The sequence below is a fragment of the Thamnophis elegans genome, chromosome 5 (assembly GCF_009769535.1).
Source record: "Thamnophis elegans isolate rThaEle1 chromosome 5, rThaEle1.pri, whole genome shotgun sequence".
NCBI lineage: Eukaryota > Metazoa > Chordata > Lepidosauria > Squamata > Colubridae > Thamnophis > Thamnophis elegans.
Genome location: NC_045545.1, coordinates 8,468,864 through 8,486,020, shown reverse-complemented (window position 1 = coordinate 8,486,020; position 17,157 = coordinate 8,468,864). Strand labels below are relative to the sequence as shown.

At 40.2% G+C, this 17,157-nt stretch overlaps 1 long non-coding RNA gene across 1 annotated transcript; it reads left to right on the top strand.

The window, feature by feature from the left end:
• The first annotated feature begins 74 nt into the window (after positions 1 to 74).
• Positions 75 to 10,980, top strand: LOC116509212. The gene is made up of 3 exons (XR_004255482.1): positions 75 to 181; positions 8,553 to 8,603; positions 10,955 to 10,980. It is a non-coding gene; the product is annotated as an uncharacterized LOC116509212 (long non-coding RNA).
• The last annotated feature ends 6,177 nt before the right edge of the window (positions 10,981 to 17,157 follow it).

Below are 17,157 nucleotides of genomic sequence, written 5' to 3'. Positions count from 1 at the left end.
GTCGAATTAGACGAAAAGGGGGCGGGGGCGGAGAAGGAGGCGTTGGGCGGGGTTTTGGAAGAGCGCCAATCGGCGGAGAGGGAGAGGGGGGTCTCCAACCTTGTCCACTTTAAGCCTGGCGGACTTCAACTCCCAGAATCCCCTAGCCGGCAAAGCTTACAATTCTCGCGAGAGGCGTGTGGTGAGTTTCTTACAATAGTAAGCTTTGCAAGAGGGAGGTTTAGATTTACAGGGGTCGGAAACCTTGTCAACTTTGAGCCTGGCGGACTTCAACTCCCAGAATTCCCTAGCCGGCAAAGCTTACAATTCTCGCGAGAGGCGTGAGGTGAGTTTCTTACAATAGTAAGCTTTGCAAAGCTGGTGTGCTGTGGAATTCTGGGAGTTGAAGTCCGCCAGGCTTAAAGTTGACATGGTTGGAGACCCCTGGCTTTAGAAGAAGAATCTTGTAGTTCGTTTCCACGGTAACCGTAGACTGTGCTTGCTTTAGGTCGCGCCTGCGCAAAATCGTGGGTTGGGGGGGCGTGTAAGGTGTTTTCTTAGTCGTCTATGGCAGTGGTCTCCAACCTTGGCAACTTTAAGACCTGTGGACTTCAACTCCCAGAGTTCCTCAGCCAGCTTTGCAAAGCTTACTATTGTAAGAAACTCACCTCACGCCTCTCGCGAGAATTGTAAGCTTTGCTGGCTGAGGAACTCTGGGAGTTGAAGTCCACAAGTCTTAAAGTTGCCAAGGTTGGAGACCACTGGTCTATGGAGATTCTCAAGTCATCCAAGGATCCCAAAGTTGCTTGTTCAAGAAGCAACTGGACTTTCTGAGTTTCCTTTGAAGACGTTTTGCTTCTCATCCAAGAAGCTTCTTCAACTCTTTCTGAGGAAGCTTCTTGGATGAGAAGGGAAAGGACTTCAAAGAAAAAAATAGAAAGTCCAATTGCCTTTTGAAAAAAAGCACTTTTGGGTGTTTTCCTGTCCATTTCCACTTATTCTTATTCTCACTTCCACTAGAGAGGAAAGGACTGAATTTGAGCTCAGCTTTCCAATAATAGAATGAAGATATACAGTATATATGAAGTTCTTGAAAGAAAAGGAAAAAAATAGCAGAGCTTTTTGCTTTTTCTGCTTTCTGGACGCTTTCCACAAAAATTGTTTTGTCAGTCAATCAAAGAAGGGAAGGACAAAAATGTTTAGTTTACAGGACTGTTTGGTGGCTTTTAAAACTATGACATGTTTTCCCGATTTAGAAAAAAAAAATGCATCTGCACGGTGGGATAAATTGTCAGGTGGGCGAGTTTGGGCCAATCTCTCCAATCCAGTCTACCTCACAGGAGAAAATAGGAGTACTAGGTATGCTTGCTATCTTGAGCTGATCAAAACATATAGCAATAGCAATAGCGGTTAGACTTATATACCGCTTCATAGGGCTTTCAGCCCTCTCTAAGCGGTTTACAGAGTCAGCATATTGCCCCCAACAACAATCCGGGTCCTCATTTCACCCACCTCGGAAGGATGGAAGGCTGAGTCAACCTTGAGCCGGAGATTTGAACCGCCGAACTGCAGATAGCAGTCAGCTGAAGTGGCCTGCAGTACTGCACTCTAACCACTGCGCCACCTCGACTCTATATTTTAAAAGGAGAGATAATGATATTAGAAAGAAGAAAAATAACTTGTGGCACCACAAATTAGACAAAGTAACAGAAAAAAAACCCTGAGATGCTCTGAGTCTTTAGACAACCATTGGTCAAATAACACCCCAGACTTAACAGTTATTAATAAGAAAGACAACATTGCAATACCTGGAGGCAGCAAAATGAGATAGTCCTCGACTTAACAACAGTTCACTTAGTGACCATTTGACATTACAACAGCACTGAAAAAAAGGGAGACCTTTTTTCAGATTTATGACCGTTGCAGCGTCTCCATGGTCGCGTGATTTACATGCAGATGCTTGACAGCTGACTCACATTTATGACGGTTACAGTGTCCTGGGGTCATGTGATCACCTTTTGCAACCTTCTGACAAGCGAAGTTGTTGTGACTCAGCAGAAGTTTGCTGTGAGTTGAGTCGGGATGCAGGAATGTTGCTCCAGCTGTTTCTCGTTAGTGTTGTCTTCTGGAGGTAAAAGGACTGATGGTGCCACGCCCTGGTTGCAGAAGTCAACGTTCGTTCGTGGTTCGTCGTTCATCGGTCGTGGTTTGTTTGTGAGAGGCACTTGGATAAGTGATTTGCTTTCTTTCTGTAAACCTGGTTTTGCTGTAAGAGCTCTTTGTTTTTGCATTCTGCTGCGTAACCTTTTTGCCAGAGACTTTATTTATGTTTATTTCGGGCTCACAGCCAGTGTGAGCCAGGACTGATAAAGTTATTTCCTTTTAAGTCTGTCTGACTGTCGTCTGTGAACGAGCGTAGAAGGGGGGTCAGAACAGAAGTCAATGGGGAAAACAGATTTATCTGACCACTGGGTTACTAATTGAACAATTGCAGTCATTCACTTAACAACTGTGGCAAGGAAAGTCATAAAATGGAGCAAAACCCACTTAACAAATTTCTCACTGAGCAACATAAATTTGGGGCTCAATTGTGGTCGTAAGTCGAGGACCTGTAGAAGAAAAAGAATTGGGAAAAAATCACTAAATATAAAGACCTGCAAATAGAAGTGACTGTGACAAAAGAAAGAAAAGATAATACTAAACTAACAGGTGCCTTGGGTGCAATATCAAAACATTGTGAGCATCCCTTGAACACCATCACCACTGACCAAATTGTCAATTGCAACAAACAGCTTTATGGGTAGTTCTTGACCAGTGACGTGCGGTGAGGTTTATGGCTGGTGAGGCATGACACAGGGATTTCAAATTTTTTTAGACTTGTGGACTTCAACTCCCAGAATTCCACAGCCAGGCATGCTCAGTTCCGATTTAAAGCGACAGCATTTGTTTTTCTCCTTGGCGAAAAAGTTTTCCTTCATTCTTTTTCTTCTCCCTCCCCCTCCTTCCTCCCTCTCTCCCTCCCTCCCTCCCCTCAAACAGACACACGCACACAGAGAAGTTGGATCCCTCTCTCACTCACTCACTCTCAAACAAACACAAAGACAGAAGTTGGATTGGATATATTTTCCAATGGCTTGAAAGCAGCTCCTCTGCCATACCCCACACATTCCCCTGCTGCCTTCCGATCCGAGCCTTTGATTGCAGGTGGAGCCACGTTGCCTTTTCAAACTTGTAATCAGTGAAGCTGGGCTTATATACTTTTATCTAGGTGTGTGTGTGAGAGAGAGAGAAAAGGCAACGTAGCTCTGCATGCAATCAAACTACACTTGGGGAGGGATCTACACTTGAGGATGAAGTTTGAATTCCTCCCCCTCAAGAATCTTGACTTAATGATCAGTCATTTACAATGAGTTTCAGAAAAGGGTGTTTTGTGGCTTGTAAAAGCAGGCTGTTGTACAATGTTGCAACCCCCCTCCACCCATGGTCATGTGATTGTGACCTGGGTGTTTGGCAACCTGTTTGCATATACAACTACCTGCCAAGTTTCCACAATCCTGTGACAGTCTTTTGCAATTTTCTCTGCCAGCTTCCCCAGAAAATGAATGGGGAAACCAGCAGGAAACGTTGCAAGCTGCTGCTCGCCTATCAAGAGGATTCTCTCTCTCTCGTCTCTGGGGGCTGAATGAAAGAGCTGCCTGCTGAGGAGAGGTGAACTCCTTTGATGGGGAGGAGGATGCTGATCCTTCATCCCGGCTTTCCCTTCAGTGCACAGAGATGAAAGGAAGTCAAAATCATAGCAGTAAGCAAAGAGACTCTGTGGTAAGATAAGGATTGATGGGTACCTCAGGCAGATGGGGAGGACCAGGGCAGGTTGCATAGCTATCTCATCACTCAGCGGCTGAAAATCTTGCTTGGATTTTGGAGGAGGATTTTCAGCTCCTAAGTGTAGAGGTAGGGCAGTTAGGTAAGAGTATGGGGTGCCTCGGGGGGTAGCATTAGCCTGGGATTTCAGCGGGATTTTTCAGCTTCTGAGCAGAGCCTCCAGGATCTCCCACCCTCCCGAAGTACCGCTTACTCCTTACTAGGGAATCCATCTGCTTTAATGATCTGCATGATCACTTAATCCTGGGATTGCATTTGTTGAGCAAAGCAGTCACTTGAGCAATCATGATAGCTTGCTTAAGTGCTTTACTCAAGGACCGAGATTCTAGTCCCAATTGTGGTAGTTAAGCAAGGGCTATATGTACTTGGAATAGCTTACTTCATGGAGGAACGTCTTTAATATTATTAAGCAACACCAACTGCCTGTCCCTATTGGGAAGGACCCAACAGGTAGATGAAAATAACAAATCCAGTGTAAACATCTGGCTCACTGAACAACCACCCATGATAACAATGTTTCACAATGTTGAAAGAAACGTCCTTCTGGGTTCAGCTCCAAGTGGGGGGAAAAGACACTGGAGACATGGAGGCTGCTTGGAACGATGGTTTATTGGTGGACAGGACCACATGGCTTGAGCCCTGAACAGAAAAGGTGATCACATGCTTCAATGTTGGTGGAGAAGAAGAGAAGGGCTGAGGGAGGGGCTTGCTAGGCTTTTTATACCCTGTTCAGTCCCACCTCTCTGTTTCCTGTTCCTGTGTAAGAAATGTATTCCGATTGGTTGTCAGACTCCCATGGGGCCATGCAGGGGGCTACTCTCTAGGCTGTTTTGAATACATGTATGAGTTCTCAGATGCCATGTGGAGAGTTGAGTATTATCCCTTCCCCCTACAGCTGCAGTGGGGAAGTCTTTATTATGTAAAGTGGGCTAGCCTGGCCTTCTCAATGGCCTATTGACAAAGTGGGGATGGGCAGGAAGCTACAGGCAGCTATTCTGTCTTTTAAAGCATGTTTCTTTCTTTTCACATCCAGAGAAATATTCTGCCTTTTCAATATTTCCTAGGATATTTCATTTTTCTGGGAGAGGGCTGGATAATAACTTCCCACAACAACCCCGCTGAATCTCAAAAGTGCGAAATCAATACCCTTTCCTCCATACATTTCTTGCTTTTATTTCTTTTAAGTTCATATTTTAGCTGTGGTTGTCAATGATATTTTTTCTCATGATTTTAATTGCTTCACTTTATGAATTTTAATTGGCTGCTATTATGTTTGTTGTAGACCGAACCCTTACAGTTTGAGCGTGGAATGAAAATGTTTCAATTAATTAAAATGTTTTTTAAAAAACTGAATGTCTGCTACAAAGGTAATTACTTTTCCAGGTACAATTTGAATATAGAATGTCTGAGTTTACTAAAATGAATCAAGTTAGACAGTTACTACCTACTAAAAATTGGAACGTACCATGTACTTATGAATTCAGCCTTCAACACAATAGATAAAATGCTATACATTTTATTGGGAGAGTAATATCCACATTTTCTTCATTTTTTTTTTAATTACCAAGAGCATTTAGTATCATGTACTTGCTCTATTTTAAGTTATTTCCCACTCTACTTCAAAGCTGGTCTTGATCCAAAGTCAAATGTCCTGAGACTAGTGACAGTGCTCTAAACACATCTGAAAGTTGCAAAAGTTCAGGAAAACTGTCTTATATTTGGTATTGAAAAATCCCCACAAACATGTTACTTATATATTATTTAAACTATAAATATAAGGCCTTCAAATAGATTTTAGGTTTACAATATTTTTACCTTCTGGGTAGATTTCCCTGTTACCTCACTGATGAGACCATTTCCAAAGCCATGTTTAATTTTATTAAAATTATCTCCAGATATGCCTAGATACTTTTAAAATATATATTGCTAACATTTGTTCTTAATATTATTTTTTTTCAGTTTGGGGAGAATACAAGAGCATACATGGGATAACTTGATTTATTTAATCTGAATCTTCTCTAATTCTCTGTAAAGTTGGATCTAAGTCCGTATTTTAAAATCAAAGGCATGGCAGTAACGTACCTTAACTTTCAAACATAGCAAGTTACAGTTAATATATCAGCTTAAAACAAAGTTTATTTTCAGATTCACTTTGCATGAATCAATCGTGATTTATGGCTCAGCATCAGTGGTGGGTTCCGGATCCCGTTCCAACTGGTACATCACACACATGGATGCGTCGTACCTACCTGCGATGCAGGAGTGGGTTTCTTACCCCGTTCCAACTGGTTCGGTTGGAACGGGGCCGGCGGCGTCCTCGTGCACGCGCACAGTGCACGCATGCGTACTAGCGCCTGTGTGATGCTCCAGCTGCTCCTGGAGGATTGCGCAAGCGCTGTATGCGTTCTGCGCATGCGTGGAAGCGCAGAATTCATCAAAACCGGGTAAGAAACGCGGGCGGGCGGGTGGATCCTTCGGCGTTCCTGGAAGTTACTTACTTCCAGGTTCGCCGACCAACAGATAATAGACAAACATCTGGGAGCATTTGGTTCCCATTGTCCATATGTTCCTATTATTTTCAAAATGGCTTCAGTCCAGCAGTTTCATAGCTGATTACACCAGGCCAGGGTTGAGTTTATATGAACAGACTTATTAAAGTCATACAGCTTGGGCCCGAGGCACTATTACACAAGAGCCGAGGTGGCGCAGTGGTTAGGGTGCAGTACTGCAGGCCACTTCAGCTGACTGTTATCTGCAGTTCAGCGGTTCTAATCTCACGGGCTCAAGGTTGACTCAGCCTTCCATCCTTCCGAGGTGGGTGAAATGAGGACCCAGACTCTGGGGGGCGATATGCTGACTCTGTAAACCGCTTAGAGAGGGCTGAAAGCCCTATGAAGCGGTATATAAGTCTAACTGCTATTGCTATTATTTAAATATTCCCCAATTTCTACTGCAAAACATCTGGTTCTTAGTTCTAACTAGTGTGGCAATACATCATTAAAATTACAGTTGCATTGTAATTCTAAATATCGCATAACTTTTTGCCGAATAGTTTTTTCAGAAATGGATGGGAAGGGTAGTTTTCTCTCCTCCAAATCTTTTATCCATATTCAAAAATTATTTGTTATAGGAGCTGGTATACAAGGTAGCGTTTTGTCCTTGGTCTTCTTTGGATTATCTCACCCTTATCATTTTTCAGGTGAACCAGGAAATAATCAAAACCAATAGTGTTCTTTTACTTGAGATCTCAGCAGGTAAACTGTCAGAATTCAATTGTAAATTCAACATTTAAAAAAAAAATCAAAAAGAAGCTTAATATAAATTCAGGTTCATTTACATCCAGGATCTATGGAAGGTTGTGTATAGCTAGTGGGGAAAACAATTTTCCTAAAATATTGGTAGCTTTATGCAAACCGGAAAAGAGATGAAAAAATTAGCCTGGCAATATTTGTGGATCTCAGTTTTGAAGAAGTGAGAATTGAAAGTTCTTAATAACAATAGCATTTAGACTTATATACCACTTCACAGTGTTTCATAGCCCTCTCTAAGTGATTTACAAAGTCAGCATATTGCCCCCAACAATCTAGGTCCTCATTTTACCGGCCTCGGAAGGATGGAAGACTGAGTCAACCTTGAACTGCTCAGAATCGAACTGCTGGCAGTCAGCAGAATTAGCCTGCAACATTGCATCCTAACCTCTGTGCCACCACGGCTCCTTAATGACAGAAATGGTGTTTTAAATATTGTAGGCTGAGGTCACCTTTTGGTTTTTAAAATCCAAATATTAATAGCAATAGCAATAGCAGTTAGACTTATATACCGCTTCATAGGGCTTTCAGCCCTCTCTAAGCAGTTTTACAGAGTCAGCATATCGCCCCCACAGTCTGGGTCCTCATTTCACCCACCTCGGAAGGATGGAAGGCTGAGTCAACCCTGAGCCGGTGAGATTAGAACCGCTGAACTGCAGATAGCAGTCAGCTGAAGTGGCCTGCAGTACTGCACCCTAACCACTGAGCCACCTTGTACTCAGTAAAAGCTTTGGGGACATCACTCTTTTCAATCCAGCTCCACGGAGATTCACAGCATCTTATGTACGTTGCTGAAAACATGGTAACTTGTTTATATGAGATCTTGAGTAAAGAAATGAGAATCCTACTAGAAATGAATGCTTAATGTGCACTTCCTAAGATATTTTCCATGAAATGCTTAAATGTGGAAATGGCTGCTTTCTAATCAAACATGCTTTTAATCATACTCCACTTATCAACATATGTAGAATGTGACAGTTTAGTGAAATATCATTTTTCCATATAAATATCTCAATATATGCATTTCTATACAATATATTTAAAATAAGAGCCGAGGTGGCGCAGTGGTTAGGGTGCAGTACTGCAGGCCGCTTCTGCTGACTGTTATCTGCAGTTCAGCGGTTCTAATCTCAGCGGCTCAAGGTTGACTCAGCCTTCCATCCTTCCGAGGTGGGTGAAATGAGGACCCAGACTGTGGGGGCGATATGCTGACTCTGTAAACCGCTTAGAGAGGGCTGAAAGCCATATGAAGCGGTATATAAGTCTAACTGCTATTGCTATTGCTAAATATTTCTATATAAAAAGCTTTATTTCCAGTATTTCCATGTAAAAAGCTTTAACCTTCAACTGGTGTCTTTTAGTTACATTCAATCTTTATTTCAGCACAACTGTAATGTGTGGCATGAGGCATCTTAATTTATTTCACTGTAACGTGTAAGTAGAATTTTTTTTTTATTGTGTCCTCATAAGAAAAAAATTGGGTTATCTTGTTGCTATGCCAATAAGTAACTTCTTCATTGCAAAGATGCTAAGGGATACCAAATTCTCTTCATCTATCGAACTGATTAAAGATAGTAATTATAGAAGACACAATTTTTAATAGGGAGAAAATACAAGAAACAGCTGCATTCTTTTCCTTTATTCTAATTAATCAATGCCTTATGTCCACGTGCAACTTATTGCTTTAGACATTATTGAATGTACTTCAGACAGGATCAGTCTACACAAATGTATACAAACATCAAGACTTTAAAAAGCCAGTGAAGTGCAAACTCAGTTATATACATTTATCAAAAGCAACATAAAAATATACTCCAGCTGGTAGTTAAACCATGTTAATGTTTACTAAGTACTTCATCAGTATTGCCCAATCTCATATGCCATTGTCATTGTGAAAGGTGGCAATCCAATCAGTGTTGCTGCGTATTTCGGTTTAGCCCAGAAAAATAAGTGCCCACATCATTCCTGTAATTATTTTCAATAGAATGTTTATTATATTTTTGTGCTGTGATTGAATAAAGCTTCTCTATTTGGCTTTTATTGTACCCTACCTCTCCAGGAATGTGTAAATCAGCATTACATCTCATCATGCTTTTTTTTAAAAAAAAATGCTTTATAAATGAAAATATGTAAGCACCAATGCAGAAAGTACAATATAGATATTGCACTTTTGTGATTTTGTAACTAAATTCCTGAATACAATCAGTTACAAACGTCATCTAAAGAGCAGCAATTATTTTTTTTTTAAAGAGGCAAAACCTTCTCCATTATTCATGTGTATTCTATGTTTGTAATAAACAAATCTAATTTTAAACTCTTACAATCCCATGCTTATTTTAGGAATCCACTCAAACTCGTTAGAAGGTAGAATTTCTAATTAAACGGCTTCTTTGGGAGGCCCTGATACCGCTCAAGACTGCTTTTTGCTGAGAATCTGCTGTTTTGAAAGCAATTTGCGAGCACAAATAAAAGCTTACAGGATCTAACTCCCTATGTTTTTCTTGGTTCCACCATAAAACCGCGCTCGACTAAACCGCGCCCGACTAAACCGCGTCGCTGATGTCATCAACAGGGCGACAACAGCGCGGAGACAGAAGCACGCTGTAAACCCTAAACCTAAAATTAACCCCTAAACCTAAACCTAACCCCCCTAAACCTAACCCTAAACCTAACCCTTAACCTAACCCTAAACCTAACCCTAAACCTAACCCTTAACCTAACCCTAAACCTAATCCTAACCCTTAACCTAACCCTAAACCTAACCCTAACCCTAACCCTAACCCTTACCTTAAGTTGAATCGGCTTGCTTTCAAAGCGCTATTTAAAGCGCCCTTCTTTCTCCGCGCTGGCTGTTGTCGCCCTGTTGATGACGTCAGCGACGCGGTTTAATCGGGCGCGGCTTAGTCGAGCGCGGTTTTGACGGGTCACTGTTTTTCCTGCTCTGATGGGGCTATGTGTGACTTCATTGGGAGAATAGAAAACAGAGAATGTGCACTTTTCAAATACGGATCTGGCCTCTGATTTTTTTCTCAAAGATAACTGGAAAAAGCAAAGACATGGAAGCCACAAGGGGATCTAATCTAAGGAGATCTGCTGAATAAGAGAAAGGAAAATACAATAGCAGATGATCAGTAGCATATATTGCTAAAGTTTACAAACTTTTGTATTTAAACTTCAGCAGTGTAAAGCCACATTAAAAAAAACCAATTATAAGTTCACAGACTGGATCTGTACTCTTCATTACTGGACTAAAAAAAACCCGGTCCATTTGTACACTGAGACAAGTCCTGCAATTATTCTTTATTAGATAAATCAGCATGTTTGTTAAATTTAAAAAAAAGCAGTATTAGTACAGTACATGGTTATTTTGGGGAAAAAAATGCTTCATCAATCACAACTTATATTGATGACAGTATATTTTGCTGCTACTGTATATTCTGGTACTCTAAACAGAGCATCAATGGGATTAATTTTAATAGGAATTTCATTTCAGCAAATCAGTGAGATTCCATACATTAGCAACAAGTATGATTTTGACATGCCATTTCACCCTCCTCAAAATTGCATGAGATTAAGACTTCACCTTCCCATGAGGCGGGGTAGGGGGACCAAACTATTACTGGAATACATAGCGTGGTTGTCAGGCCTGCAATTATATTCCTTTTAGAATTTTGGCCTGCCACTCTTTCTCTTATTTCATTATGCTGTTTCAATAGTATAGTTGCTGGGAGGAGGGAATAGACAGGAGTAGGATTGTGGAATGTATTGTTTTCATTCTTTTCTAGAAGCCAAGGTCATCTTTTGTCTCCGTACTTTTACACCTGACCGGAAGCAGCTGGGTGTGGATGCCAGCGTGGAAGAAGAAGATTGGACCATGTGATGGATTGTGGGTGTGGGGACAAGTTAATGAACTTTTAACTGGGTGGGATTCTGATGTAATTTCCACAATTGGGATTAACACAGATGTGCTAAGATGTCTGCTTTATTAAATTGGAACTTTAAGGATCGTTTTGCCTTGGACTCTGATTTAATTCTACATGATACTTGGAACGCTGACAATGGTACTATGTCTAGATATTAGGAGTATAGGAAGGTAACATGGGTCATTGGAATAGAAGCAGGAAAAGTTAAAACCTTCTCTGTTATCAAAGACTGTACCCAGGGAGGAGAAGATTGGACGTGGTGATCCTTTGAGAGCTGTATCCAATGAAATTTTATTTCAGTGTATGGTGTACATTCAAAGTGGCAATAAAATTATTCTAAGTTCTAAATAGGAGGAGGAGGAGGAGAAGGGAGAAATATTTAATCAATGTATATAGCTGTCAAGTTTCCAAGGAATAAGCTAAAAAGACATGGTTAATTGTAGTCAACAATAACAACGAAACATACAATCTAGCTGTTAACCCACATCATACTATAGCCCAAAGTGGGCACCCCAGCTTACAGCCCAGTCTGAAAGCCATTTTTTTTAATGCCTTGTGAAAAGCTAGCAGAATCAGGACCAACTGAATCTCAGGGATGATCATTCCAGAGCCAGGCATTGCCATGGAAGTGGTAAGTCTTCCTGGGTGCAGCCAAATGACGGGACTTGGAACATGCCTAACTTGGCAGAGGGCATGGAGTGGAACTATACAACTAGAGAAAGGCAGTTCTGGAAATAACCAGTTCATGCAGGAATTAATAGATAACCACCACCCACACTTCAACTGCACTTCTGTTGATGTTAAATGCAAGTTCAAATCCTTTCTGGCAATACGGATAGGGAAGGGTGTATGTGTAAATATGTGTGGGCCAGTGACGTGCGGTGAGGTTTATGGCTGGTGAGGCACTGACACAGTGGTGGGTTTCAATTTTTTTTAGACTTGTGGACTTCAACTCCCAGAATTCCACGTGCCTCACCTACGTCAGGGATTTTTAGGCTTTTAACCCTTGCTTAACTCTGCTTGAGTGATCATAAAACGCCTAAAGTCAGACTAGATGAGGCACGTCGTTCTCCTGCCTCCTCCTGTAGAGGGCGCTTTTTAGAGGCTTTTTTAAACAGTTAAGCACTAAGCAGAATCATCCACGGTGACTCTGGCAGCAACTAGCTCAGCCTGACCTCAGCTTTCGCCTTTTTCCTTTTACATTTTTTTTTCTTTTCATGATGACAGTGGTGAGGCTCTGCCTTCCCTGCTTCCCCTGACTGCACGTCCCTGGTGTGGGCAGAGAAAGCCTAGCCATAACTGACATTTCACTTTCAAAATAGAACCTATTGTAGTTATTTTTGCATGTTTATTTGCTAACATATTCTCTTTATATTGCCCAGAAATGTTGGGGAATAGCATTAGAATGAATACATGGATTTTATGCAGTTTTGATCATAGTAACCCTAACATAATTTAAGGAAACCCGTGAAAAGAAAATATCCTGTTTCTTTCTTTTCCCAGAATCCCATTTTATTCTCTGTAGAGTTTCAGAGATCGCTTTTGAATCTGACAAAGAAATTGCCCTTTGTTTACTTTCCTTAAGTTGACATCTGAGAACCAAACATAATTTTGGACCAATCCTCCCATCCAATCCCACATTGTTCAGGGAAGCCTTGCTCCAAAGTAGCTTTTTAGCATAGACGAATGATTTCAGAGGAAAGATATTCAAAATCTCCCCTTTCATAAATTTCCTCAAGTTATGCTAAGATTCAGGTAACTCTCTTCCTTTAAAATAGTCTTATGAACTCCATGACAACTTACAAGGAAGAAACCAACCAAGATAAACTACCGAATATGTTGCCTTTTTTTTTCAGTTTTTAGTAACAAAATTATCCTTGCTAAAATAATAAATAAAACACAGGATTGAGAGAGTGACTTATGAAACCTGTGTTGTACTATAATCATGGTTAATTTTGTAAATTGTACATGAGTTCTGATATTAATCCTACCCGTAACACTGTGATATTATCAGTGTTTCCAGTGATAAAGTCTTCTGAAATGAGTGGGAGTTGTTGAAAAAGCTGCATTGTACATGCTACAACTTGTAATATGCGTGCTAAGCAGTAAATTATATTAGGCTCCGTGAGATTTATTTTAGAGTAAAGATAATTATATTGCCTATCTCATTCAGCAGTCCAATGGAGCACGAATTTTTAATACTGCCTTCTATTGCATTCTTAGCAGATTAAAAATGTTTGTTAACAATAAGATTTTCTATATAATCAAATAGTATTATCCTGAATCTTGATATAAGCCAATTGATTTCCCTTTGTAATTAGTCTTCTCAAAATAGCTGAGGGATTATGTTCCTGCTAATGTAAATCCCATTTCATATTTTACCACAAACACATTTGTTTTTTCCTCCTTAAAAAGGTACAAGTCACCATATCAATTTGTAAGATAATGATGGCACTTTACAAACAAATTATTTCAAAAAGCCTGCCACCTCAGCTTTTTAATGCCTTTTTAACGATGGATACATTTTCTCTAGATAAGAGCTCTGTTGCAGTCTAGGGAGACACACAGGATCAGTCATTAAAACTTTAATTCAATTAAAACTTTAAATAAATTGCTTGATAACTTTTTAACATTTGATTTATAGTTGTTAGCGTGAATTATAGAGAGGCCGCTGAGTGCTAATATATTATTTTGTGCATATTCTCTTTCAAGACAGGAAAGCTCATTTTTGAAAGCTTAAGAAACCAAATTCTCATCAAGCTACTTGGAGGTTTGACTGTTTTTTTCTTGAAGTATATCGAACACCTTCTTACTCTTGGGTTACGTAGGAAAATAAGAAGTTGCTAGCTGTTACCCCTAGAGCCGAGGTGGCGCAGTGGTTAAATGCAGCAGTGCAGGCTACTTCAGCTGACTGCAGTTCTGCAGTTCAAATCTCACCAGCTCAGGGTTGACTCAGCCTTCCATCCTTCCGAGGTGGGTAAAATGAGAACCCGGATTGTTGTTGGGGGCAATATGCTGACTTCTGAAAACCGCTTAGAGAGGGCTGAAAGTCCTATGAAGCGGTATATAAGTCTAACTGCTATTGCTATTTTTTCCAGTTTAATCATGCTCCATTTTATCCCCTGTATTAAAGTCAGCAAGTACAATTAGGATAAACAGCTGTCTCCCATAAGTCAGGGCAACTAGGTGAAATTATGTCAGTGGTGTACTACTGAGTGTTTGGCTCTTGTCCGTCTGAATCTCTAACATTGTTACTTCTTGACACTACAACTGTATTGTGAAATTCTCTTAAGATAGTAATAGCAATAGCAATAGCAGTTAGACTTATATACCGCTTCATAGGGCTTTCAGCCCTCTCTAAGCGGTTTACAGAGTCAGCATATTGCCAACAACAACAATCCGGGTCCTCATTTTACCCACCTCGGAAGGATGGAAGGCTGAGTCAACCTTAAGCCGGTGAGATTTGAACAGCCGAACTGCAGAACTGCAGTCAGCTGAAGTAGCCTGCAGTGCTGCACTCTAACCACTACGCCACCTCGGCTCTTGAAACCAAGAATGCATGGACAGAGATCCAACTACATATTTTAAAATTAGGGCAAGAAGGCGGTCTTTTGGAGCAAACTGCTTACAAATACAGATATTGCTACAAAATGCTCCATACTTCAGTGGTGTCAAACTTGCATCGTCACGTTGTTGTCACATGATGTATCATGACTTTCCCCCCCCGCTTCGCTAAAATTCGGGAGGGCATGGCCAGTGTGTGACTCATGGGCCACGAGTTTGACACCTCTGCCGTACTTGAGGACCCAGATTGTTGGGGGCAATATGCTGACTCTCTGTAAACCGCTTAGAGAGGGCTGAAAGCCCTATGAAGCGGTATATAAGTCTACTGCTATTGCTATTGCTATTGCTAGCACTAATGGCATCAGAGTATACTAATCAGTCATTTAAACAGATGTTTAAAAAAATTAATTAATTAATTTAAAGTTGCTCTTTTTAATTAACTTGAAGTCTCTTAAGTGGACAGTTTACTGTTTGCTATAATGTTCGAAATTGAATTTTAAATTTCAAAACACCTCAAACAATTGCAGAATATATTAAGACAGTGTGATACCATTCGCTTAAATATTAAGGTTCATTAAATTTAATGAGATTAAATGAATGACTATATTTATTTATAACTGTGAATTGTAAATAATTCAACCTTTTTTTTCTTACCCCCCATTTTTTCTCATTTTGAAATAAAAAGTTAATACCAATATTTTATGTTTAAAATCTCACAACTGAATATGTGAACTGCCACCATTCATACACTATACATGGAATTTTAACTGGATGCTGCTGAAAGTTAAGTACTGTAACTCTTGCTGATGAAATATGGAGAGATTTCCCTTCTCACCAGGCATCTAACCAACAACAAAATGTGGTTCCTGAGTATAAATACGATGTGTCAGATTTCACTTACTATGTTTGACATGTTTTGAAATATCAGGAGTTTAAAATGGGATGTGCAAATCAACATCTGCTATTACAGTCATCAACCTCTGAATAAGCTTTTGCTAAACAGTACCTCTGTGCTTATATAATATTCTAGAATATCAAGAACATAATTAAGCTGCATTGATGGGGAGAATACGTTCTCCACAATCTCCCAATATGCAAATAAACAAATCAGCAGTGAATTAAGATGTATGCTATTCCAAACAAAATGTGTGTTAGATAAGTGGTAAATATCATTAAAAAATACGTTAGATGATGATTTGGTAAATTCAATTTAATATATTACAATGTAAAATAAACTTGAGTCCATGGGTGAAGTTAATGTAAACAATGGATTTCCAATTATTTTGTTTCTCTTACAAATTTCCCCTTTTCCCTTTGTATTTGCAACTATGATTGATTACCGAACAGTTAAGACTACTGCAATGTGTTCTATGTGGGACTGAACTTGGAAGCTGCAACTGAGCCAAATTACAAGCTAGCTATTCTAAAAGGAGGAATGGATTTAGTAGCACACCACCCATCCTCAATTTGTTGGTGGCCAATAGGCCAGTTTAAAATTGGGGGCCAGTTTAAAATACAAGCTTTAACCTATATAATGTATTACACAATTCAGCCCCTGGACATCTCCCTTGAATAGAATCAGTCATCCTGTAATATCATTCCTACAAAGGTGGCAAAGGTTCCCCCATCTGCATGAAGTGAAGGAGTGGGTACCAGAAGCGTATATTCTCCCACTCTGTGGAATATCTTGATCCCTGAGATGCAGAGCCTACTGGGTTTTTTTCTTTGCAAAAAATTTAAGACCGACCTGGTCCGAACGCTTTTCAGCGAAGATGGTGAAACTGGACTATTACTGTAATGTCCTTTTTAATTAGTGATTGTCTAACTTTTATTTTGACCATCTTGAGGTTAATAGAGACCATCTTGAGTTGCTAGAACTAAAACAGCACAGATGTGACTAAATAAATAATAAATAAATAAATAAATGTTAAGTGATGTTTCTGCAAGTAGCCATTGCCAAGAGCTGAAGAATGATTTTTTTCTCATTGGAGAAGCACATTTTCCTAAATTGTATTAAGGAAAGATTGAGAAAAGTTAAAAAATGAACTGATTAGTAACTTTTTCTTCCTTTTAAGGGCTCTTGTGATAATCCACATGTCCAAAATTCATTAATGCTTTACCCCTCAAGAGTTTATCACCGTGGCACGACAAAACCACGGTCCACTAAAGTGCGCCCAATTAAAGCGCGTACCTGACATCATCAGCAGCGCGACAAATACGACCGTGGAGAAAAAAGGGCGCTTTAAAAAGCGCTTTTAAAGCAAGCCGATTCACATTAAGGTAAGGGTTAGGTTTAGGGTTAGGTTTAGGGTTAGGTTAAGGGTTAGGGTTAGGTTTAGGGTTAGGTTAAGGGTTAGCGTTAGGTTTAGCGTTAGGTTAAGGGTTAGGTTTAGGGTTAGGTTAAGGGTTAGGTTTAGGGTTAGGTTTAGGGTTGGGTTTCGGGGGGTTAGGTTTAGGTTTACGCGTTAATTTTAGCTTTACCGCTCACAGCGTGCTTTTTT